The sequence below is a fragment of the Mustela putorius genome, unplaced genomic scaffold (genome assembly GCF_011764305.1).
Source record: "Mustela putorius furo isolate JIRA1106 unplaced genomic scaffold, ASM1176430v1.1 tig00000275_pilon_pilon_pilon, whole genome shotgun sequence".
Lineage (NCBI taxonomy): Eukaryota > Metazoa > Chordata > Mammalia > Carnivora > Mustelidae > Mustela > Mustela putorius.
In genome coordinates, this window is record NW_025421341.1 from 24140531 (window position 1) to 24165526 (window position 24996).

Genomic DNA, 24996 nt, shown 5'->3' on the forward strand with positions numbered 1-24996 from the left:
TGGCTTAATTAATTACTGAGATTATAATAATTATATATTTTTAACTCATGTTTATTTATTATTTTAAAGTACCTAAAAATGCTTGTATTGCTATTTAAAGAGTAACCCTCACATAGAAGAATGTAATTTTATGTTAACAAGTTATTATTTTTAACCATCTTCAAAAGGCCAGTTTGATTAGCCTTGTGCATAAGAGAAAGGGAGTGGGCTATGATCTTAAGTGACAACCACTCCATGTCAAAGAGCTTTCCCTTGCTTCCTAGAAACCATTTGTCCTAGAACACACAGTTTTGGCAGATTTGTTTGAGTTGAAGTTCTTGATTCAAAATGTGAATTTAACTTACCTTTGAGTCCTGAACTGATGTATGTCACCACTGAAGATTCCATTTCCAACAGCACCAAACAGAATTCATGGACGAATGTCCCACTTTGATTAATTTGGCATTCCTTTGCATTTTATGGGAGTATATTCCCCTCCATCACTCTTTTGTAAATATATAAAACTAATGCTTCTGTGAATACAAGATGCATATTACTTCTTATTTATTCCAATTCTGCTTTATTTATATTTATTCCTTTAATAAATACTAATTGAGAACTTTTATATGGAATACACTAACAATATAAAGTAGGCATTCAAAGACATACCAAAAAGGAAAGTCAAAAATATCATTCAGCTTTCCCTTTTCTCTATCTGTACACACACACAGACACACAGACACACACAAACACACACACATTAACCAAGGAGGCTCTCTAATCATCATGAATGTTATCTTTTATTTTCTTCTGCTTCTCTTGCATTTTTAATTTTTTTGTATTCATATATTCATCCTTGTTCTCATATTGCAAAATTGTGGGCTTGACTGAAGAGCTATTAGAACTAATTACAGTTTAGTAAAAAATTAATAGATAAAACATAATAGCTTTCTGATATACCAGACATAACTAATTTTGAAAATGGAAAGATCAGATTCCATTCACAAGAGCAAAAACATAAAAATACTTAGAAAAATATTTTGAAAAGTAGAGTATGGGAACTTTTAAATTTTATTAAGAAAATGATAGAATTTCACTGAGGGACTTAAACAAATAAACATAGAGACATATTTCCAGGTGGAAAGACTGAATATTTTAAGCATATAAAATGTGTCTAAATGTAATTATAGAATGGTCACAATTCCTATTCATTGTATGGGGATGTATTTGACTGGTGTAGGAACTTGACAACATGATCTATATATTCACCTCTTGCAGAAAAAAAAGACTAGAAACACACCAATATCTTTACAATGACACTCTCCCAAAACTTTTAAGTCTCAAATTTCCTGATGGAAACATGTTTGCCTGCAATCTGATGTTTTTCTGATTACAAAAGTACGTTTTTGGCTGCAACGGAATGTAATAATCTACATAGCTTTCCAGATTTTAAATTTCTGTAACCGTGGTATGATATAATGAAGGGTCGGAGTATCTTGGTCAGCATTATAGATGGGATACTGGACGTGTGGCCTCCTGAAGAATGTGCAAAGTGATTTAGGGAGAATGCATAGGGAAAACAAATATTTTCAGATGAACCTATGAAAGAATGCACATTAGCAAAAGACAACAGGAGTCGATAAGGGCAGGGGAGGGACGTAAATCATGACTCGAGGAGATATGCAGTGACACGCATCAGGAGGCAGAATTTGTTACTCTTTTTCCAGACTAATTCACATAGGCTATTCTCTGGACAATCCTGGTGAAGTAGGTGCCAAATATTGGAAGGGATATCAGATCGTCTTCCGCGCATGCCGCTATTTCTTGCAGAAGGGAGGACGTGTAGGCAGATGGTGGGTTGATTGTGTGGGGACTGTGACTGTGTGTGTGGGCGGATGCTGTGGAAGAAGAGGTGAGCATTTGTCTATCTTTATCTGGAGGACCTTTAATCATGAGGGGATATTCAGGCAGGACGATTTGAGATGGTCATACCTGCAACAGTTTGTTCCATATACAGACAGTGCTTTGATTCTTTTTGATCTCAAATGTCATAAAAAAAAAAAAAGAATGTACCTAGGTAATAAAAAATTCAGCAGCAATTAATTATAGAGAGAAAAATGGTCTGTTCTAGGATGTTCCACTCAAGAGAGCAGATCACTAATATTATTTTGAAAGACAAAAAAATGAACCAACTTCTCTTTCCAAACAAACTAAACAAAACCAATTTCACTCCTGAGCTGAGATGCTAACTGATGGCTCCTTTGTGAAGGTAAAGCCATACCAACAGTGATGTTGCTTCTGAGAAGCGAAGCTCAAAATAGAAACACTCCCAGAACTTCAGAGGTCTCCATTCCAAGCGATCTCCTTGAATAGTTCATGCATGAATTTGCAGGCCAGCTGAAAGAGTAAGAAATCATGTTCATTTCTTTCTTTTCAGGGCTCCCAGAAGACCACTCGCTTTTATGTAATGCAAGAACACTGCCGTTTGGGGTGGGAAGTCTTCACAGCTCAAACAGGCTGGCTCTTTGGGATTTGTAGCACTGTTTTAGATTTCGGCTTCCTGCTTCACATTTCTGCTTTGGTTTCCTGATGTTTCACCATCACACCAAATGGCTTTTCAGAACAGACTTCTGTTTAAGCACTTTCTTTTATTAAATGTGGTGCTTTTAGCATGGCTGGATTACATTACATAAAACTATGTTGGCAAATTAATTACCGAGCATCATCTTGTCATGGCAAACTTATATGTGAGCACATACAAATGTCATAAATCATTGGTGTGGAGTAAATGCATTGCTATAAAACGTGTACTTCTACAGTTATAGGAGTTATAATTACTTTGTCATCATAAGACCTCTGAGGTCTACCCAATAGCACCACAGCTGTCTGGACAGCCAAAAAAAAAAAAAAAAAAAAAAAAAAAAATCAGGGAATCAAACAGTTGTGTTGGTACACACAAAACAAAAAGATCAGGTTGAATTATTCGCTACCCACTATCTCAAACCTATCAGGTCCGTTGTTACCATATAGAATTAACAGAGAGCTGAGGTCAGAGTCTTTTTGCTTTAAACTTTCCTGGGTGCTTTAAGCTTTCCTGGTATCATGTTTTATAAAAGGTTTATTTACTTATTTGGGAGAGAGAGAGCGTGCATGCAGGGGGAGAGCGAGCAGTGAAAGGTGGAGCAGACTCTGATCTGAGCATGGAATGTGATGCAGGACTCAACATCATGACCCTGAGATCACAACCTGAGCTGAAACCAAGAGTCAGACACTTAACCAACAATGCCACCTAGGCGCTCCTCATTTTTTTTATTTTAAGAAAATAATTTTTTGAACTTCTAATCCCTGCCCAAATAACGTTATGGTTTTAATACTTACTTTAAAATACTTTGCTTTTCATGATTTCAAGAAACTAAAGACAATCATCCATGTTTTATACAGTACACATTGATAATAATGACTTGCTAATATGTTTATAATTGCAATTTAAATGGTACTAATTTATAAGTAACATAGATGGGCTAAAGTCAGTTAACAAAGTTACTAAGACAATATTGGTTCTTAATGCACGTTTACCCTATCCAGTACTTCCAACAGCCCTGCCATCAATAGAATTCAGATGAGAAAACTGAGGTACAGGGAGATTAAATAAGTTACCTGGACCACATAGTTAGTGAATGGTGAGGCTGAGTTCTATCTCAGAGTCTGATCATAGAGGCCTGCTTGTAGCCCTGACCTTAATACTCTTCACACTGCCTTCATCATTCAGCTGAGTTGACACCAGAGTGTCAGCTCTGCAGGCAAGGCCTTGTCCTGCACACCCTTGTAAACTCAGTGCATGGAACTGGGATGGGCAGACAGTGGGCTTTTAGTAAGTGTCAACTGAACAAACAAATGAATAATGAAAGCATTGTGACTCTAGTTCAAATTGTCTTTAGGCTGTTGGTTGCTGCACATCTGTGCTTGAGCCCTGCAAAGCAAGATACATGAAAAAAGCAGAAGGAACCTGAGACCTAGGGCACAGGAGTGGGGGTTGCTCCATGAAGCTTCTTGATATAACTGTGTGCAATTCCAAGGTGGAAAGGTCAGAAGGTACATGCATCCTCTTGGATGCTGTGGTTACTATGGTCCCTATAGTGCTGGTGACTCTTGTACCAGAGGGACTCAGGAACACCATACTGGCACCAGAAGCAAAGAAAACAGTATATTCTTTCAGAACTGTTACTAGACCATCGAATTAAATCCCAGTGTTGCTGTACAAATGGTGTCAAGACCTTATTGGAGCAGGTGACATGGTACAGAGGCATGACTTTGGTATTCTGGTCCTTTCCACACTTCCTGGAATGTGGAGGTACTCTTTTTTTTTAAGACTTATTTATTTATTTTAGAAAGGGAGAGAGTTAGAGAGGGTGAGAGAGAGAGAGAGAGCATGAGCAGGAGAGCAAAGGGAGAAAGAGAGAATCTGGAGCCTGATCCCATGACTTTGAGATCATGACTTGAGCCAAAACCAAGAGACAGTCCCTTAACCAACTGCCCCATCCAGGAACCTCATGAGGAGGCACTTTACCTGTACTTTATGGGCCTGGAGGGTTTTTGGTGGGCACTAGGGCAGGGTGATGGAACTGGAGGAGGAAAAAATAGATTCTAGGTTTTAGCAAATTGGACTGTGTTTGATATCACACATAATATATCCTCCAAGGAATCCTAGAAGTTTGGAGAGATGAGCATCCGGTTTTAATAAGTCAAGGCAGAGTTAGATAAATACTGAGTTCACTTTTACACGTAGGCTTGTGGTGCTTGAAGATATAAAAATTACTTGATTATATTCGGAGACAAATGGTCTGGGGGCAATAGTGTGTGTTTGGAGGTGGTTAGGACACAAAATAGAAAAAAAAAAAAAAAAGAAAAGAAAAGAAAAAAAAGTCCTCACTATGAAGCCCAGAGAGCCTTGGGTTTTGGAAACATGTGTTTGCGTTTCCCATCTGTGTACATTAGGATGGAAACATGGAGACAGTGTTAGCGATACCTAGGTCATGTGACTTACTGGCTACCCAAATATGTAGCCTGCAATGAAGGAGAATTTAATCAACACAACTAAAGTTCTGGGAAATACATCAAGTTTATCTTTTAATAAAAGTTGAGAAATCGCTTTCCCTTAATTAAAGTGACTGAGAAGGTGCGTAAGAAATGAAACAGAAATGTCAGATCACAGGGTCAGGGTGTGAGTTCTAGAGCCTGTGAGGATTGCATTTTCCCTGGGGTTCTCACTGGGTGTCCTCTAAGAACAAATACACATTATTTGGTAGACTAAGTCTGTTTGGATGCTCCTCTTTTTTGGAAGAAGTTTTTCTCATGTTGGAGTCTGACTGGGAGTCAAGAACTTTATCTGACTGGGTAACTTGTTTGTGGAAGACAGCAGCATTTTTGTTGTATGCACGAGGGGATAGAGTCAGAAAAGAAGATAAAGATTTCAAAGTTACCATAATTCCTTGGGGGAAAAGAGATATTTATGAGAGCTTTCTGAACATCGAGTGAAGGAAGAGGTTAGTCCTGCCAACTTTCTTGTTCCAACCTAATTTGATGTGACTTTCTATACAATTACCATCTACAGTCCCGAAGCTGGGCTAGCTGCTGATGAAAGCCTCCTTCATTAGGTGGTTCCACAAATCCCCTTTCTTCTCTGTTGCTACTGCTTTTCCTGTTCCCTGTTTCTGATTTCTTTTGTTGACACCTGGAGGGCTGCCCCTGCTCTTGACCCTGATTCTCCATTTCTTCCCCATATGGTCCACAGGGATTTCTGGAAGTGTCTGGGGTGGTAGAACAGGTTAGAGGTGAAGAACTAGGAAACAGGGCTCCCATGTTCCCTCCTCCGCTTTGCTATCATGATCCCACCCCTAAGCTAGGTTTTCTCAGTATCTTTGCCAGTCCCATCTCATGAATTCATCCCTTCTGCTCACATTCAAGGCCCCTATGCATGCCCATTCTAGCACTTGGCCTTGACATCTGTGATTCTATATCTGGCAATCTAGGTCTAAAACTGCATTTTTCTTATAAAGTGAGAAAAACCTTACTCCTCTCTTTATATACCCTACCCAGGGTATATAAAGATACCTCTTTGCATGGGAAAGAAACTTCCCTTTCCAATTCTTTTCCTTAGTAAGTTCCGGCATTATTATCACATTTGAAAATTGCAAAGATTGCCATTTTGGTGGGAATGAGTGAAAAAGAGAGAGGCTAGGAAAATATGTCTTGTAGTAGATGAGAAAAAGGGAAAGAGACAGACTACATTCTGGGATTTCCTTGAGGAAGAAAGGGATACTTGGGGCGTCAAGCTTGGACTGAAAATACTCTGAGGGAGGTATAGAGAGTTCTCACATCCTTACCCTTGACTTCACTTTCTTCCTTGCCTTAGTCTGGGATTGCTGCTGTCATGGACTTGGGGCTGGAGGTGTTGCCATCCCCTCTTGGCAGGGAACATGAGCACTGGTTGGTCTCTGGGGGACTGGAAGCTCCGTATCCCATCAGAAACGGTCTGGACATTCCAGGCCAGAGAAATTCTCGTACACTGTGATATCAGGAAGTTGTTAATATAGATTTTACATTCTATATTATTATGGAACACATGTTGTAGAATAAACAGACTTTTTGTGGGCTTCCCTGAGAAACTAATTACGTAACAGATGCACTGTTCTGAGTTCTAAACAGCTGGTTTTCCAGAAAGGAACCATTTTTAAATCAGAGGATGTCTGTGATAGGCAAAATAATACATTTTAAAAAGATAATATAAAAGATTATATTTTCAATATGGTTTCTTTGTATATTTTTTGGGAAAAATAGTTTTTTCTTTTTTTAATTTTTAATTTTTTATTTTTATAAACATATAATATATTTTTATCCCCAGGGGTATAGGTTATGAATAGCCAGGTTTACACACTTCACAGCACTTACCAAAGCACATACCCTCCCCAATGTCCATAAAGCGTTTTCTTTTTAAATTATTTTAGATTTGTAATTTTATTACCGATTTATCTTGAAAAAAATATTAATAGACATACTCTTGCTAATCAAGGATTGAACTAAAACCAGGGACAAATTTACTGTGAACTATTAAAGCTTCAACTTTAGGACTCATCCAAGAACTTAGGAGTGTAAAGTGGGTGAAGTGGGTGAACAATATTTTAACCATAGTTGGTTAGGACCACCTTCCCCATCCGCTCTGACATTGCCTCCATGATGTGTCTCCTCATGGCCAATGGCTCTGAGGTGAGCATTTTTCTTTCTAAATAAATATTCACTTTCATACCTAATTTTTTGTATTCACAATGGGATATTCTTTTTCTTGAAGAGTTCTCTGCATTTTTTTTTTTATAAGATTCACATTCTTCAGAATCTGGATCCACTCTAATTAAACTAAGAGCTAGGATTTTTTTTTTTTTTTAATATTAAAGCACTGAGGCTGAAGGTTCCTAGTCACAAAGATAGAATTAAAGCTAAATAATTTTTTATTATATGATGACAAACTGAATACAAATGTATTCATATTTCTTTTTTTGTATACATATTTCTTGAAGAATATTTTAAATCACATAAAAATCTTTTATGTCATGCAATAGAGCAGAGTATAGTCTTTTTTAGGATGAGTCACCAGTTAAGATTGTGACTCTGAAAAACAATCTGAGGGGTTTGAAGTGGCGGGGGGTGGGAGGTTGGGGTACCAGGTGATGGGTATTATAGAGGGCACAGATTGCATGGAGCACTGGGTGTGGTGAAAAAATAATGAATACTGTTATGCTGAAAATAAATAAAGGAAAAAAAAAGATTGTCTTTTAGGGACACCTGGGTCACTCAGTCTGTTAAGCGTCTGACTCTTGATTTTGGCTCAAGTCAGAGTCTTGACTCTCAGAGTCAAGATTTTGGCTCTCAGAGTCCTAGGACTGAGGCCCACAACACGCTCTGTGCTCAGTGCTGAATCTACCTTAGGATTCTCCCTCTTCTTCTGCCCCTTCCCCTGCTCATGCTCTCTTTCTCTTTCTCAAAAAAATAAATAAATCTTAAAAAATAAGACCTACTTTTAAAATTATTCTCTTCTTCCTACTCCATTCTGTAGTCATTTGGTCTGCAAGGTGTGTCATAACTGTACTTTAAAAATATATATATTTAATTTATTTATTTGAGAGAGAGAGAGAGTGAGAGAGAGTATGAGAGAACATGAACTGGGAGGAGGGAGAACTCCTCCATGAACTGGAGCTGGGAGAATCAGGCTCCCAGCTGAGCAGGCAGCCTCACATGGGTCTTGATCCAAGGACCCCAGGATCATGACTGAGCAGAAGGTAGATGCTTAAATGACTGAGTTAACCAGGCGCCCCACAATCTTTCCAGTGAACAAGTTGTGCACATAGATATATACTTATTGTTTTCTTTATATCCTTGCTACTTGGAGTGTGGTCCGTGGAAATTAGCAGCATTAGCATTGCTTGTGAGCCCATTAGAAATTCAGAACCTTGAAACCCCAGATCTACTGAATCAGAATCTGCATTGTAACAAGATTTCTAGGTGTTTCTTTTCTTTCTTTCTTTTTTAAAAGGTTTTACTTATTTATTTGAGAGTGAGAATGAAAGAGAGTGAGAGAGCATGAGGGGGAGAGGGTCAGAGGAAGATACAAACTCCCTGTTGACCAGGGAGCCCGATGGGGGACTCAATCCTGGGACTCCAGGATCATGACCTGTGCTGAAGGCAGTCGCTTAACCAACTGAGCCACTCAGGTGCCCCCAGGTGTTTCTTACATACATCGAGCATTGCTTGAAATGCTTACAGCATTTTTGAGAGACAGAGAGTATGTGGAAATTAATTATTTCTTTAAATTTAGATAAATGTGGTAATCTTACTGTTGGAACACAGTATAAAATTTATCCCAGAGATCTAAACCTATAATGGTTATTATATCAAATTGAAATCTATGTGAACTCTGGCTAATATTTTCCCCCTTGAAATGTTGCTCTTCTCTCCTTTTTCCCTGCTTTTCAACATGAAGAAGGAAATCTCTTGGTAACAGGAATCTTTGTTCAGGTAAGTAACAAATGTAGAGAAAGGAGGGTTCTCTGTCAGGTCCTTCTTCCTGTGGCTCCAGCAACTGATTGCCAATGGTTTTTATGGCTTCTCTAGTGCTTTTTATTTTGTTCTCTAAGTTGACAACAGAACTCTTAGAAAATTGACATTTTTAGATCACAGAGAAAGTTTCAGTTAGGTATGCATTGGGCGCAAGTTTGACATCTGAAATAATCATCCCTGCTTCCTCTGGGCTCCCAGACCATATTGCTTATTCCTCTATTAGTAGCACTTACTTCATTCTGTCTTTCATTATATTTGTTACACGCCTGCCTTTCCAACTGGATTATAAACTCTTTGGGGGCAGACAGATTCCATATTCATTTTTATTCCCCCTATCACATTTTCACCTAGTACAAGGCCTTCTAGTACCACACACTTAATAAAATCACATGTCAGAAATCTACTATATACAGATCTGTGTATGCATCCCTGATATCTCTCTTTATAAAATGAGTTGTGTTGTCTTGGAGACATCAATGATTATGACTTGTAGATTAGAGGAAGGAATTGGACAATAAGTCTTGGTTACTGACTAGCAAAATGCAGAAGTTATATTTCCACAGACCCAGTTATAGCAGATGGACCATAGCACTCTAAATTTTCATTTGGTAACATTCATTAAAATCTGTGAATGAGCCAGATGGTAAAGAGTTGTACTGGGGAGAGTGGGCTTTAGATGGAATAGAACAATAATTTTCTGATAACTTTTTTTTTCTTGTCAAATTTTGTGACCTTTCAGAGAGTTTATTCCATCCTTCACTTCACTATTTCCCATCATCTGTAAGTAATGAAAGGGCATGGTGGCCTCCCTGGTTTGAATCATGGCTCCGTCACTCACTAGCCCTAAAACCACCCTGTGCTTCCATTCATTTTTGTAAAATAAGGATAATAAAAATATTATTTAAGCAATGGTTAATTGATCCATAGAACTGTGCCTGACACATAATAAGTGATACCTACAAGTTTTGATTCTATTATTAACCTTCAGCAAAAAGAACAAAAATAACAAGCCTTTGGTTTGGCTTGGAAGTGCAAACACCTGCATACTTTGCATAGTCATAGTGCATCAATAAAATCAGAGGGTACATGCTGACAGATCACATCCATTCAGTAAAAACTTCAGCCAATGGGCTAACTGCACTTTTTCATAAATCTCAAGTCTCTCCTCAAGACTGTGAATTCTAGTGTGTTTTGGTTTTGGTTGCTCTTCCTGCAGTTCTCTAGTTAGTACATGTGGCAGACAAGCCCTAGGGATTTCCTGTGAGCCCTCCTCCCCCCGCCCCTTCCAGGTGCCTGACTTTTGTATAATCAATCCCCTTTACTAGTGTGTGTGGGAACTGTGACTTGTTTCTAACCAATAGAGTATAGCAACGGATGATCGAACATCACTCCTGTTATTACATTGCAATATATGAGTCTTTTTTTAGCAGACTGCAGGGAAGGAGATTCTCCTGGCTGGCCTGGTGGAGTAAACAGCCATGTTTATGCAACCAAAAACTGAGAGACTCCCTCTAGGACCTGAGGCGGCCTCCAGCCAGTGACCCACCACAAGCCAGGCCTTCAGTCACACAACAACTGACTGAGCTTGGAAGAAGATTCTTCCCCTGTCAAGACTTCAGATAAAATGCAGCCCAATTGTCATCTTGATTGTAACCTATAAGAACCTGAGCAGAGAACCCACATACATCATATCTGGATTCCAATCCATAGAAACTGTAATATAATAAATGTGAGTAGTTTTTGGTCACTAAGTTTGTGGTACTTTGTTATACAGTCAAGAAAACTAGTATAGTGAAGTCACCAGAACATAAGTGGGACTCACATGCTGCAATGGGTCCTGCAGCCTACAATCTTCTTTCTTACATTCTCAGTCATGCTGTGGGGAATGGGGGATCTTTAAGGTCAACTGGCATGACCTGGTTCAAACTATTTTTAGGTCATATTCCACTTCATATTAAAGAATTAGCTTGGGGTTATGTTGGAGAGAAAAATAATTTTTCCTTAATCATATCATTCTTTCAGTTCTTATCACCTTTAAAAAATTAATAGACTTAATTTTTTATAACAGTTTTAGCTTTATAGAAGAATTAGTCAGATAGCACAGAGAACTACCATAACAACCCCCACCCCAACAGTTTCCTCTATTATTAATGTTGTACATATGTTACAATTGATGAGTCAACAGTGATATATTATTATTAGCTATTTATTAAAAAAATACAATGTCATGTATCTACCCTTATAGTATCAAACACAGTAGTTTCACAACCCTTAATAATCCCATGTTCCACCTGAGAGGTCAGAGGGAGAAGAAGACTCCCTGCTGAGTAGGGATCCCAATGTGGGACTTGATTCCAGGATCATGACTTGAGCAGAAGGCAGTTGCTTTACCAACTGAGCCACCCAGGCACCCCAACCACTCACCTTTTTACTAGTCTCTATAGTTTTGTGTTTTTCAGGTTGTTATATAGTTAGAATAATACAGCATGTAGCCTTTTCAGACTGGCTTTATTTGCTTGGCAATATGCATTTGTGGTTCCACCATGTCTTTTTATGGCTTGATAGCTCATATTTGGTCTTGCTGAGTAATATTCCATTGTAAGAATGTAGCACATCTTGTTTATCCATTCACTTGCTGAAGTAATTTTGTCTCCAGATTTAGGTAGTTATGAATAAAGCTGCTATAATCATTCATGTGCATGTTTTTATGTAGACATGTTTTCACCACAATTGGATAGATATCTAGGAATTTGTTTGCTGGATTTCGTGGTAAGACTATTTTAGCTTTGTAAGAAACTGCCAAACTTTCTTCCAAAGTGGTCGTACCATTTTGCATTCCTGGAAGAAATCTATCAGAGTTCTTGTTGCTCTACATCCTCTTTAGAATTTGGCGTGGCCTGTATTTTGGATTTGGGCCATTCTATTGAGATTGCCACGATATATCATTATTTGAATCTACAGTTCCCTAATGACATGTAATGTTGAACTTCCTTTCACATGTTTGCCATCTGTATATCTTCTTTGTTGAGGTGTCTATTTAGATTTTTTGCCTATGTTTAAATCAAGTTGTTCATTTTCTTACTCTTAAGTTTTAAAGGTTGTTTGTGTATTTTGAGTAATAGTCTTTTATCAGATACATCTTTTGAAAATATTTTGTGACAACATGTGGCTTGTTTTTTAATTATCTTAAAATGTATTTTGCAGAGCAGAAATTTAAAAATTTTAATTAAAAGTGATTTTTATTTTATTTTATTTATTTTTAGTATCATGATTGAATTGGGATAACCTTTCAATAGCAGAAGCTCCTGACTTTGAGGGGTCTGGTATAGTAAGGCAATGTGTTGCTACCCGTATTTATTCTTGTTGGTCTGCTTCAGAAACATGCATTTTATTTTTAAGTACATGGGAGAACAGAAGGTTTTGTTAAAACTTAAAGTTGAAACTCAGTATGACAACTATATAAGTCCCCAATGGCAAATATATAAATGACACTTAATATTATGCCCTCTCAAGTGAATTTTTTTCCTAGTAATTCAACTGCAGTATGATCATATGAGGTAAGACCAAGATAATGTCATCTGTGTTCTCAAAATTTGGCTCTTAAAGTAATTATTAGAGAGGAACTAAGCAATTCACTTTAGTATCTTTTCTTTTAGAATAATTATAAAGAAACAGTAGCATTACAATACAGTAGTTGTTTAAGAGTTGGACTTTAAGGGATTTTTTTTTTTAACAAAAGGAAGATTGCTATAGGTTCAAAATGCAGCCACTTTACATAAGTCCCAAACTTATTTTTATGGCAAAATAAGCTCTTCCAGATTTGGCTGTAACTTTCTTTCCCAGTATTAATAACTCTGTTTCCACTCTCCTCATACATATTGGGTTCAGTTACACTTTAGGCTTTTGCAAATGCTAGTTTTGGTCCTTGAAATCTCTTTCCATCCGGGACTTTTCTTCTCATGGGAAGTCCTACTTATCTTTCAAGGTCCATTTCAGTGACCACTTCAGACTAGAGTAGATGCTTCAATACAGAACTTACCCCTACATCTATTTTATCTCAGGTAACCTTCTATAGGAATTGCTTATCTGTCAATCCTTTGTCTTGGAGAGGAAGCTCTTCAAAAAAGGGAGGCTTTTTTTTTTTTTTTTTTTTATTTTATGTCTCTCCAGCTTCTAGTATGGTGTTTGACTCATAGTAGTTGCTCAGCAAATGCTTGTTGGAAATTTACAGGTAGTAGAAATACCTCTGGCAATTCCTACTTACTGCAAGGGAAACATCTGGTTGTGCTATTGGCTCATGAAGCCTTCATGAGTGCCAATCACAGCAGAAACAAAATCCTTTCAATGATTACTTGCTGCTTTTTACATAATTGGAGAAAAGAGGATAAATTAAAAAAAAATTCTGCCAGTTGTTCAACAGATGTTAGGTTGTATATGGATGCCAAGTTACATGAAAGATACAGCAGTTGTTTGTTGGGCAATTTTAAAAGGCAAAAAAAAAAAAAAAAAGAATTGCAAATGAGGATCTTTCTCTAGAACCTTTATGTGAGTTGGTGACTTGTTGCTATGTGAGTAAATTAAAAAAAAATAAATTTTATTTTGGGGGGAAGTAAGTATGGGAGAAGATTCCTTCCTGATGAATTCCTCTATTATTAATAGATGTCCTTTGAAGTACAACATTATGCATCTCTTTTGTTATAGTATTGTGAAAATACATGTGACTCCAATCCTGCCTACTTCATATATCGTCTTGACATGTTATAGTCATAGATACTCAATAGGTATTTACTGAGTCAACAGAGAGACAGATGAATGAATTAATGAATTCAAGGGAGTTCTTCACATCCAGTAATCTTTCTGAACAAGTGTGGCAGAAATTAGTTTTAGATCTTTCCTCTTTTCAAGGTTTTCTTGTGAGGTCAGAGGGCTTAGAGGGCCAGAGGGATGTCATGAACACCCTTATCCTCCCTTATACTCAGTCATGTATTCTAGTATAACTTTCATGCCTAGTGATGGGAGTGTAACTGCGAGGGCTGCTAGACTGGCTGTGCTCGTCACAGACTAGGTGGTGAGTTCTATGTTGGGTATCTGCCCAGTCTTATGATAGGTATTTGAGGGATTCACGAGGTTGACACATTGCCACTACTTCCCAGAGTTAATCACTTAGCCACAGGGAACACAGAATGACTTTTGGATTAAGTAGAACACCATTGTGGGAAGAGCTGGAGGTAGAAAATATAGGAAGAAGTTTGATTGGTGCTCTCCCAACCTACACATTGTCCATCTGACCCAAGTTCATTGCTGACCATTTATCCTCTTGTTTATTGATTCATTCATCTGTTCTTTCATTAACTAAATGTGAATTGACCACTACTGTATTTTACGTACCTTGCTGGATACAGGAAATATAGTAGTGAGTGAAAACAGATGCCATTCCTGGCAATAAACAAAGAGCTATATCAATAACTGTGAAATTACAATTGTGGTAAGAGCTGCAGCGGGAGACGGAGCAATAAGGCCAAAGACTAGGCATATGTACCTCTGACCCTCCATGTCTTGCATGTTTCCTGGTGCCTCACAGGTACTTAAAAGGCCTTGGGGATGTATTAGAACGAGCTTTTGAGGTAGTGACAGAAAATTCCGTTTACTTTGTCCTGCACCTACCCACCTGTGCCCTTTGGATGATTGTTCACTATACTGACTGTAGATTACCATCTCTCTAGTTTTTCTTTGAGAGCCTTTAATTAATTATGAAACCAATGGGTCTTGGTCCTGAGCTTCTCTGACACCTCAGTAACCACTTGATCCTCATGCATATGCCCTCTAGAAGGGCAGAAGAGTTGGTACCCTCAGCAGAAATTTTGACCCATGTTGGGCAGGAGCTAAGTGACAAATCCTTCACCATTTATTTCCCTGGGCGGGTATTTTGAAAAATACCTGTGGTTCTTTCCCTAATTTTCTCCCCACACTACTTATTCCTTCTTCTGGGAGTATACTTCCTAATAATACAGTATTTGCCTCAGGTTCTGCTCTTTTGGACAAACCAGGTTAAGATACCATGTCTTTGATTTTCTTGGGTTTCTATTTTATTTTATTGGAGAAAGGCTGCTTCCTAAAAGAGGGTTTTTAGGGGGGAAAGTTTTCTGTAAATTTGTAATTTCCAAAAATATTTTAACAGCGATTGATTAGAATTTGCCTTTGTATAGAATTTAAGATTGGAAACGGTTATCCTCTAGCGTCTTGAAGGCATGATTCTACCTACAAGTTTCCAGCTGAAGAGAAATTTAAAAACCATTTCTGACTCTCATGCAACTTAATTTTTATGAGCACACTTTCTGGAGGCTTTCTGGATCATCTCTTTATTCCAATCTGAAATGTAGGACTCTGTGCTTTGGTGGGCCTATCATCTATTGTGTTAAGAATTCAATACTTTCGGATTATTTTATTGCTTATTTTTTTCCTATCCCTGTTTTGTTCTCTCTGGAAATCTTACTCTTTAGATATTGAATATTCTATATATATTTTCTAATTTACTTATTACTTATGTGTTTTTTTCCCCTTTGTTCAGTATGCTGTAGATTTCTTCAACTTCATCTTTCAAATCTTCTAGTGAATTTTTCATTTCTATTTTCAAATTTTAAATTTCCCAAAGCTCCCTTTTTCCCGAATTAAAAAAAGTCTGCTTGTAATATATTGTAATTATATATATAGTGATATATATTTATTGTTTGTTTTATATATATATACATATATATGTATATATATTATCTTTGCCAGCATTCTGAGGGTTGAGTGGGATTGAGGTATGGAGTTATGGATGAGATGTCATCATCCTGTACTCATCTGTTCACTTAACACCCTTTTTCTCAGTTCAAAATTTCCCTCCTGATCATGGTCTTGTAACTGAACTAATGAGAGTTTGCTCTTTGGGGAATTATAGGCAGAGACTATACCAGGCGGAGCTGTCACACAAAGGAAACTTTATTTACAACCAATTAGGAGATCACAGGGAATAACTTCCAAGGCTGTGACTCTCTAAGCAAAGGTGAGTGGGTTTCTTTTATTTAAAGTTAGGATGAATATTTAGAAAGGGGAATTTTGTCCATAGCATGTAGAGGTGAGCATGAGGTCATGTATGTGTCCTAAGGAAACCTGCCTATACATACATTGTATGTTATGTTGATGAGGTAGAAGTGGTCATTCATGGTCCATCTGCGCAGGTGTGAGTTGGCCGTCAAACTGGTCTAGGTCTGCTGGAGCTCTTCCGGTTGTTTGTGTCTAAACAATAAGGCTAACATTCCTATGAAGATTAAAGGTATGGGGGTCATTGGGGGCCTTGCTGGTGATAGTCTGGCGAATTCCACTGCAAAGAACCTCTGCTTTTACCTCTGCAGGATGGGAGAGATACAGTGACCCATTTGCACAAAATGGAGAGGATCTCAGCTTGTGATTATTCCTTTAACAAACCTTCAACCAAGTGTCTGTACGTTCAGCATTAGCTTCAGCCCTTTTTCCGGAGGAACTTGTTTTGCTAATTCCCAACGTTTTAAAGAATTACTTGGTGAGGGGCTCCTGGGTGGCTCAGTGCGTTAAAGCCTCTGCCTTTGGCTCAGGTAATGATCGCAGATTCCTGGGATCAAGCCCCGCATTGGGCTCTCTGCTCTGCGGGGATCCTGCTTCCTCCTGTCTCTCTGCCTGCTTCTCTGCCTACTTGTGATCTCTGACTGTCAAATAAATAAATAAATAAGTAAAATCTTAAAAAAAAAAAGAATTATTTGGTGAAATTTGGTTGGTTCTCAGTTTTTCTCACTGCTATTTTAATTTTTTTTTTTTTAAGGTCTATCATTTACCAGTGTTCCATTTGTTCTCCAACTTCCAAAGTATTATCACAACCGTTTCCAAAAAGATCTCATCATTTTAGTTGGCTTTTGAGAGTATGTAAAAATAGAAGATTGTGTTCAATCAGACTTTACATGGAAGTCTTTAGATTGGTTTGTTTTATGGATTATATTTGCACAACACAATAACATCAAACATATAGTCTATAAATTTGCTTTTTAGAAAAAACAAATATTTTGAAATTCTAGTCAATTATATTCCCTGATATAATAACCTATATTAAAAGTGCAAATATTTAATGTCTATACCTCGGGTGGCCTAAAAATGCCTGCCTGTGTCCTAAGTTTATGAAACTTGTTTCCATCCATTTGCCATCTATTTCCATCTAGATGATGTAACAGGTAATTAAATTTGCTCATATTTCCAAGATTAAAAAAAAATTCAAGTATTGAGACAGTCTTGAAGAATTAAAATTGTACATGCCATTAAGTTATTTAATGGGACTATGGAAACTTCATTAAATAGAGGATTCAGGATGATGATGTTTCTTAACCTCAGCATTACTAACATTTTGGGCCAAATAATTCTTCTTTGTGGAAGATTATTCTGTATATTATAGAATGTTTAGTAGCTTCCGTGGCTTCTACCTACTAGGATAACATTAATACCACCAAGTTGAGGAAACCAAAATGTCTCTAGGTATTGCCAAAGGTAGCCTTAGGAACAACACAGCCTCTGATTAAGAATTATCATATGATCTCTCTGATATGAGGAATTTGAGAGGCAGGGTGGGGGGTTGTAGGGGGTAGGAAAGGAAAAAATGAAACAAGATGGGATCAGGAGGGGGACAAACCATAAGATACTTTTAATCTCAGGAAACAAACTGAAGGTTGGTGGGGGGTGAGGGGAGGGACAGATAGGGTGACTGGGTTATGGACATTGGGGAGGGTATATGCTATGGTGAGTGCTGTGAAATATGTAAGCCTGATGATTCACAGACCTGTAGCCCTGAAGCAAATAATACATTATATGTTAATTTAAAAAATTAAAAAAAAAAAAAAAACAACCAAAATCAAGGTGTTGACAGGATTGATCCCTTCGGTGGGGAAAGAATTGTCTATGGTTTCTCTCCTTGACATGTAGATGGCTACTCATGTGGCATTCTCCCTCTATACATGTCTGTGTCCAAATTTTCTCTTCTTGTACGAGCATCAGTCATATTGGATTAGGGCTCACTCTAATGATCTTATTTTAACTAAATTACTTCTTTAAAAGTCCTATGTCCAAACATATCCATATTCTGAGAAACTGGGGTTTAGGACTTCAGTATATGAGTTTTGAAGGGACACAATTCAACCCATAACCACTTTTCTGGCAGGCCATAAAAGAAATTTCATTTTCTGTAACCGAGTGCATTAAAACCTAAATTAAGTTCAGGATCTATTGTTAAGAGTAGCAGAGATCCAGAGAAGGTTGGGTTCTAGGCTGTGACTGACCTATGTCAGCAGTCAGCTTTAGGGCTCTGACTTGAAGGAGTAGGACCCTGTGACTCAGAATGAATACATTTATGTTGACACATTTGAAAAATCTCAGGTTTCCTATTAATACTGTGGGCCTGTAAAAGTGGACCACTCCTCCTTTCATAAAGTCTACTTCTTCCCACTTGTTGGAAGATGATCCAGAGGATTCTGTCTGCAAGAAACCCCCCTTTTCTACTTCTACCTCTTCTGATGTATGGAGCATGCCAACTAGCTCTCCAATTCTCAGCAGACATTGGTTGGGTGTCCTACAAATTTAACTCAGTTCTGGAGCTAACTACTTGGAGTTACCAGAGAACCTACAGGTTAAAGGCTCAGTTCTATGAGATGCTCCTCCTCTCAGAGGCCAATCATAAATTCTAGTCGTTTTCTGCACTTCTGACCTGCCAGCTATAAATTGGAGGTTCCAACAACCCCCTATCTGGGTTTGATAATTTGCTAGAATGGTTCACAGACCATAGGGAAACATTTACTTACATTTACCAATTTTGGAAAAGGATACAATTCAGGGAACAGCCAGATGAAAGAGATACATAGGGCAAGGCATGGGTTTGGAAGGAATGTGTGAAGTTTTCATTCCTTCTCCGGGCATGCCACCCTCTCAGCAACTCAGTATGTTCACCAAAGCAGAAGCTCATTGAATTTCATTGTTCAAGAGTTTTTATAGAGATTAATCATCAACCCCCACACCTCTTTCCTCATCTGAGAGGCTGGTGGGTTGGGCTGAAAGTTCTAATCCTTTAATCATTTGGTCTTTCTGGTGAACAGCCCCATCTTGAAGCTATCTGGGGGATCCCACTCTAAGTCACCTTACTTGTATAAATTTAGGTGTGTTCAAAAAGTGGTCCTTATTCATAACCAAAGATATCCCTATCATTCAGGAAGTTACAAGGACTTTAGGAGCTCTGTGCTAGGAACCAGGCACAAAGACCAAATATATTTCATATTGTATCACAGCAGGGCTAGAACATAAATTTGATATGCAACACTTTCCCAAATGCAGTATTTAATCCTTGGCAAGAACCAAGTGTTGTACACTGAATGTGTTATCCTAAAATCCATACGTTGAAACCCTAACCCCTAATGTAACTGTATTTAGAGATAGGGCCTTGAGGAGGTAAAAAAAAAATGTTGAATGAGGTCATAAGGGTAGGGCCTGTTTTGATTAGGCTAGTGCCCTCATAGAAGGAAGCATAGCCAGAGCTCTTTATCTCTACCATGTAAGGACATAGTGAGAAGGCAGTCATCTGCAAGCCAGGAAGAAAATTCTCATCTGAATTCTGAATTCAATCTGAATTCTCAAACTGAATTTATAGGCACCTGGTCTTGAACTTTCTAGCCTCTGAAGAGTGAGAAAATAAATTTCTGTTATTTTAGCTGCACACGTTGTGGAATTTTGTTATGGCAGCCCAAGCTAAGACACCCAGGGAGAGTGTGAACCCACCACTTGAAAGAGCATAGATAGAACTGGATCTCGAGGGTGCTGGATCAAGGATGAAAGAATTTAAAGTTAAAGAAGACAGAGTTGATTGCCATGGGAACATGTTCCTGTGATCCAGGATTTCATACTGTCAAGGTGTCAGGAGGTGCTGTTAATTTAACGCTGGGTTGGCCCTTAAAAGTGTGGAAAAGTGTTGGTCCTCAGTAAGTAAAGTAGAAATGCCAGAACTTTGGTGTGGAGGAAGATATCAAAAGCCTCAAAAGCAAGTAATTGGGTCTGTTATAATGGATTTAGTACTATATAGTTGTATCTATATATGTAGATCTATATCTATATCATCTATATCTGTTTAATAGATTAACAGATCAAGGCCAAAATCCCATTAATTGGCCATATTCAATGGGAAAGCCTCAGGATACTTCAGTAACTAAAAAAATAAGCAATGTCCTAATGAGAAGAACAATAGCATTCTTAAGAAGTATACAGTGGGCTGTCTTTTGTAGGCCAGCAATGCTTTCGGAAGAGAATGTTATAGAATTGGTCTCCCTGATAATAAAGTAGATATGGTTCTATAAGAATAAATGCAGCTGATGGTGCTTACCTGGCAGAAGCAACGTCAGTGCATTTATTATAATGAGAGGCAAAGGCCAAGTGGAACCAGGGAGCCTGACTTGAGCTATGGAGATGGTGAATAGAACTTGATATTCCCTGGGGCAGGATACCTTGTCAGCCCATAAAGGTATGGCCTAACAACAAAAGAAAACAAGGTTCAGCAAATAGCATCAGCAAATAGCAGGCAAACTGCTCCAATCAAAAGTCATCATCTGTTGACCACATCCCCAAACTGAGCCAGTTCTTACATTCAGGGCCCATTAAAAAGAGGATGTTGGTTGGGGCGCCTGGGTGGCTCAGTGGTTGGGCCGCTGCCTTTGGCTCATGTCATGATCTCAGGGTCCTGGGATCGAGCCCCACATCAGGCTCTCTGCTCAGCAGGGAGCCTGCTTCCTTCTCTCTCTCTGCCTGCCTCTCTGCCTGTTTGTGATCTCTCTCTGTCAAATAAATAAATAAAATCTTAAAAAAAAAAAAAAAAAAAAAAAAAGAGGATGTTGGGTCCTGGAACACTATGGCAATTATGATTATGTTCAGTAATGGTCAGTCTAAGCCTCACAAGTATAACCACTTATTCAAAGCATCATATAATGAGAATAGAAAAATACTAATATATTTTGAGACTTTTGGGCATAGAATCTGAGTTGACACAATGGGGTAGGGCCATATGGAAACCAAGAAATAAAGGGGATTTTGACTCAGGTCTTTGGCTCACAGGCTGACTTCAGGGAATCGTTTACTTTTGGTTTCTGAATGGGTAATTGGCATAGATATACTTGATAGTCTGAAGAACTTTCCAAATTGGTTTCTTATCACGTGTGATTGATCAGTCAAGTAAAATGGAAAGCTACCAGTTTTGAGTGTGACACCGAGCAGTCCGAGAGGGAACTGCAGCAGGTCCAGCCTGTGATCAAAGTAAATGAAGATCTTCTGGTATTAGAGGTATATCTAGTGATGAAAAGCACTTGTAATGCCTGACTAATTGATTCAGGACCATAAAGGGAAAGATTGGAGGCAAGAGATCTTAGGAAGAGGCATCATTCCTGAGGAAAACAGCCAGCTACTTGGTAGGAATTTAATTAGATTAAATTCTTCCATTTTGCAATTCTTCTATCTTGCCATTTTGAAAATGGCAGATATTTATTTTGCTGGAAATCCAAGGGCCACATAGATTCGTGAAGTGACTGAGACAACTGTGTCAATGAAGAAGTTAAGCCCAAATCCACCTGCATATATAACTCCGAGGGCTTAGCTTCCTGAAGTCGCTCAATGACATTTCTCAGTTGAAGGTATTTGGCCAGCTGCTCATATACCTTGTCGCGATGGTCCAGCACTTTTCGCAGGTCCCGCTGTAGCACGTCACAGATGAAGGCCTCATAGCGCAGCACTTTCTCCCCCGTAGCTTCCAGCGTCCACCGTTTAGGGGACGTTGCCATGGTGTTTTGGGCATGGGTTTACCTTTTCTGCCCACAGGGCTTCCATCAGCACCATTGAGGGCAAGATAGTTTGATCTAACAGCATGGAATCTTGCATAACCTGGCATCAGACCAAGTGACGTGGTCTACAGTAAAGGAGAAGTGGCAGTTACCACATGACCATGAAATCCACTGATGCTATTATAAACCATACCACCCAAAAACCAATGACCTAATAGAATGAGGGAATAATCTTTTGATGGCCAAGAGAAGTACCAGATTAGAGATAATTCTCTGCAAGGGAAGAGGAGCTCTCCTCTAGACTGCAATATACACTCTGAATCATTGACTGTTCTATGGTGCTGTGTCCCAAAGAGAAAGAATACTTGGTCCAGGTGCCAACGGGTGAAAGTAGGAGTGGTCCTGCTACCACCACACTCAGTGAGTGATCCCTTGGGGAATTTGTTGCTACCACAACTCTAGGCTGTGTAGGTTTTGAAATTCCTGGGTCATGGCGGGGAGCAATTCTACTGGGAACAGTGAGTATCTCGTTAAACCTCACACTATGGCTGCCTATCAATCACTTTGAGATCCTTGTGCCAAAGAACTGGTAGGCAGTGAACAGAGTCACCAGTGTGGAGAGGGTAAATCACCTTGATCATCAACCAAAGGTAGCAGCACTACCATTAGTTATAAATTAAGGGAAGGGAAGAATTTATTTGGTGCTGGATGACCCACTGGGGCATTACTTGGCACAAATTTACCCATTTTGATGTAATTTGAGCAAATGCCCAAGCATGAAATGGACATGTTAAGATGAGCTCAGTCTTTTTAAGGATGAGAGTCTTGGTTACCCTGCCAGGTAGGTTACCAAGACCGAAGGATAAGAGAATCTCAAGGATAAGAGAAATCTGGAATGGATAGTAAATGAAGGAGAAGAGTCATACCAATAACAGTTAAAAATCAGCCTCAGTGGTGGGGGCTATAGTTTGTCTCATTAACCTTTTCCACTTGTAAGTTTTCCTAGGAAAAAAGCCCAACTCAATCTGGGAAAGTCCTTTCCAGAGAGGACAAGATCTCTATAAAAGATGAATGACATGCAAAGAATAGAATATAGTGGTTGCTGTATTATGTCCCCTGGATTCCCCTTCAGGACAGACGACTCTTTCTTCTGCTTGCAGGGAGTTTAGTCACTCATTGCCTACAGCTGAGTCCCTCTTCAGAAATTGTTCTTTACTTGAGGGAAGTTGCTTTGTTCAAGGTTGCACTCTCTCCATCAAGGCAGCTCATATCCATAGGCTGGTTGATGTAAGGGATCCAAACACCAGGATATCTCTTTTAGATGGAATAATTCTGAAGGGTCATTCTACTTCCAGAGCCCTTTGTAGGAATGGCTGAGGTCTGTCTTGCAATGGGATTACAGTTCTTTTCCCTCTGCCGGTCCTGCTTCCTACACCCCGCACCAGTGCTATTCCTGAATGCACTCCCCACTGCATACAAATCGGTCTGTTTCCCAGGTAACCCAGCCTGTGATGGCTAGTAAAAGAAATTTTCAATGTGCTTGGAAGGAGGTTTTGGAAGTATACCCCTGTTCGTTACTTTTATCCTTCATGGGTGTGAGTGACTAATCCCTTCCACTTAAAGGAAGAACTGGATGAAGTGAAGGAAAAACTGACATAAAATATAATTCCAAATAAAGTTAAAGTGATAGGTTACTTTCAGGAAAATCCCATCATTTTATCATAAAGAAAGAAGAATATAATTTTTAAGAACGGAAAACCAGTTATCCCTCTTGAAAATAAAAGTTGAATGACCATTAAAGAACTCCACCCACCCAGAGAGAACTCCAGAGAACGGAAACTGGAGGCACTCTGATGCGTAAGGTGTGTTCCCAAGGAACTTGGTCAGCATCTGTCCCCTCCCCCCAAAACACCAGGATTTCTTTATGGGTAATTACCCCTCTGCTGTTGGGTGTTCTAGGAAGGAGTGAGGTACCCATCACATACCTCCCAATGCTCTCAGCAGATCCTTCTGAGGGAGAGGGCAAAACTTAGCCCTTAGATATTCAGTTGATGGTGTTACCCATGACAGAGAGCAACATATACATATAGGAAGATTATAGTCACCTTTGCTTCCCTATGTGGACTTCCAGATTCAAAGACTTTAAAAAATGGACACCAAAATTGTTCTGCATCTAAGCTCGTGGAATCTGAGCTCTAGAGGAAACTGAGGTCCAGGAATCTGAACACAGACTAATCTCAGAATAATAGAGAACCCGGATGACTCAGAAAATGGGGCTGGCTTGCTGTAGAGCCTGAGACATTCTCTGGACATTAAATCATCCTTGATGACAGCTTGTTTACTTGTCCTTTGTCTCTTTCTCAAAAAACGTGCAAAATTCTTTTGGTTTCTGTTTTTGTAATTGTTTGCAAGCCGGCTAAATGGTAATTTGCTGTATTTGATTTTCTGTTTGGAGAAGCTACAGCTTCTTTAAAACATTTCTACATTTTCTTCATTTGTTGTCTAATCGTAGGAAATAAGGCACATACCCAAGCCTGCATTTTCATCACATTAGGGACCACTAGAAGAGTCTATTTCCGAAAAAAAGAGGCAAGGATGGGGAGTAGGCGGGATGTGCTAAGAAACATGTTCCAGAGTGTGTTTCACCCACATAAATGGGAGAGGAGTGAAGGCTCTCTACCGCAGAAGCAGCTAGAACAGTTTTATCTTGATTCACTGCCTCCGTGCTTCAAAGTTTCACAACTGAGAAAACAAGATTTATAGTCCTTTATTTTTTTTTAAGATTTATTTATTTATTTATTTATTTAAAGATTTTACTTATTTATTTGACAGAGATCACAAGTAGGCAGAGAGGCAGGCAGAGAGAGAGGAGGAAGCAGGCTCCCCGCTGAGCAGAGAGCCTGATGCGGGGCTGGATTCCAGGACTCTGGGATCATGACCTGAGCCAAAGGCAGAGCTTTAACCCACTGAGCCACCCAGGTGCCCTATTTTATGTTTTTAATTCTTTAAATTTAATTTAGTTAACATATAGTGTATGGTTAGTTTC

At 38.8% G+C, this 24996-nt stretch overlaps 1 pseudogene; it reads right to left on the reverse strand.

The window, feature by feature from the left end:
• Positions 1–21654: 21654 nt before the first annotated feature.
• On the reverse strand, positions 21655–21998 carry LOC101680818 (annotated as a pseudogene).
• Between the last annotated feature and the right edge of the window lie 2998 nt (positions 21999–24996).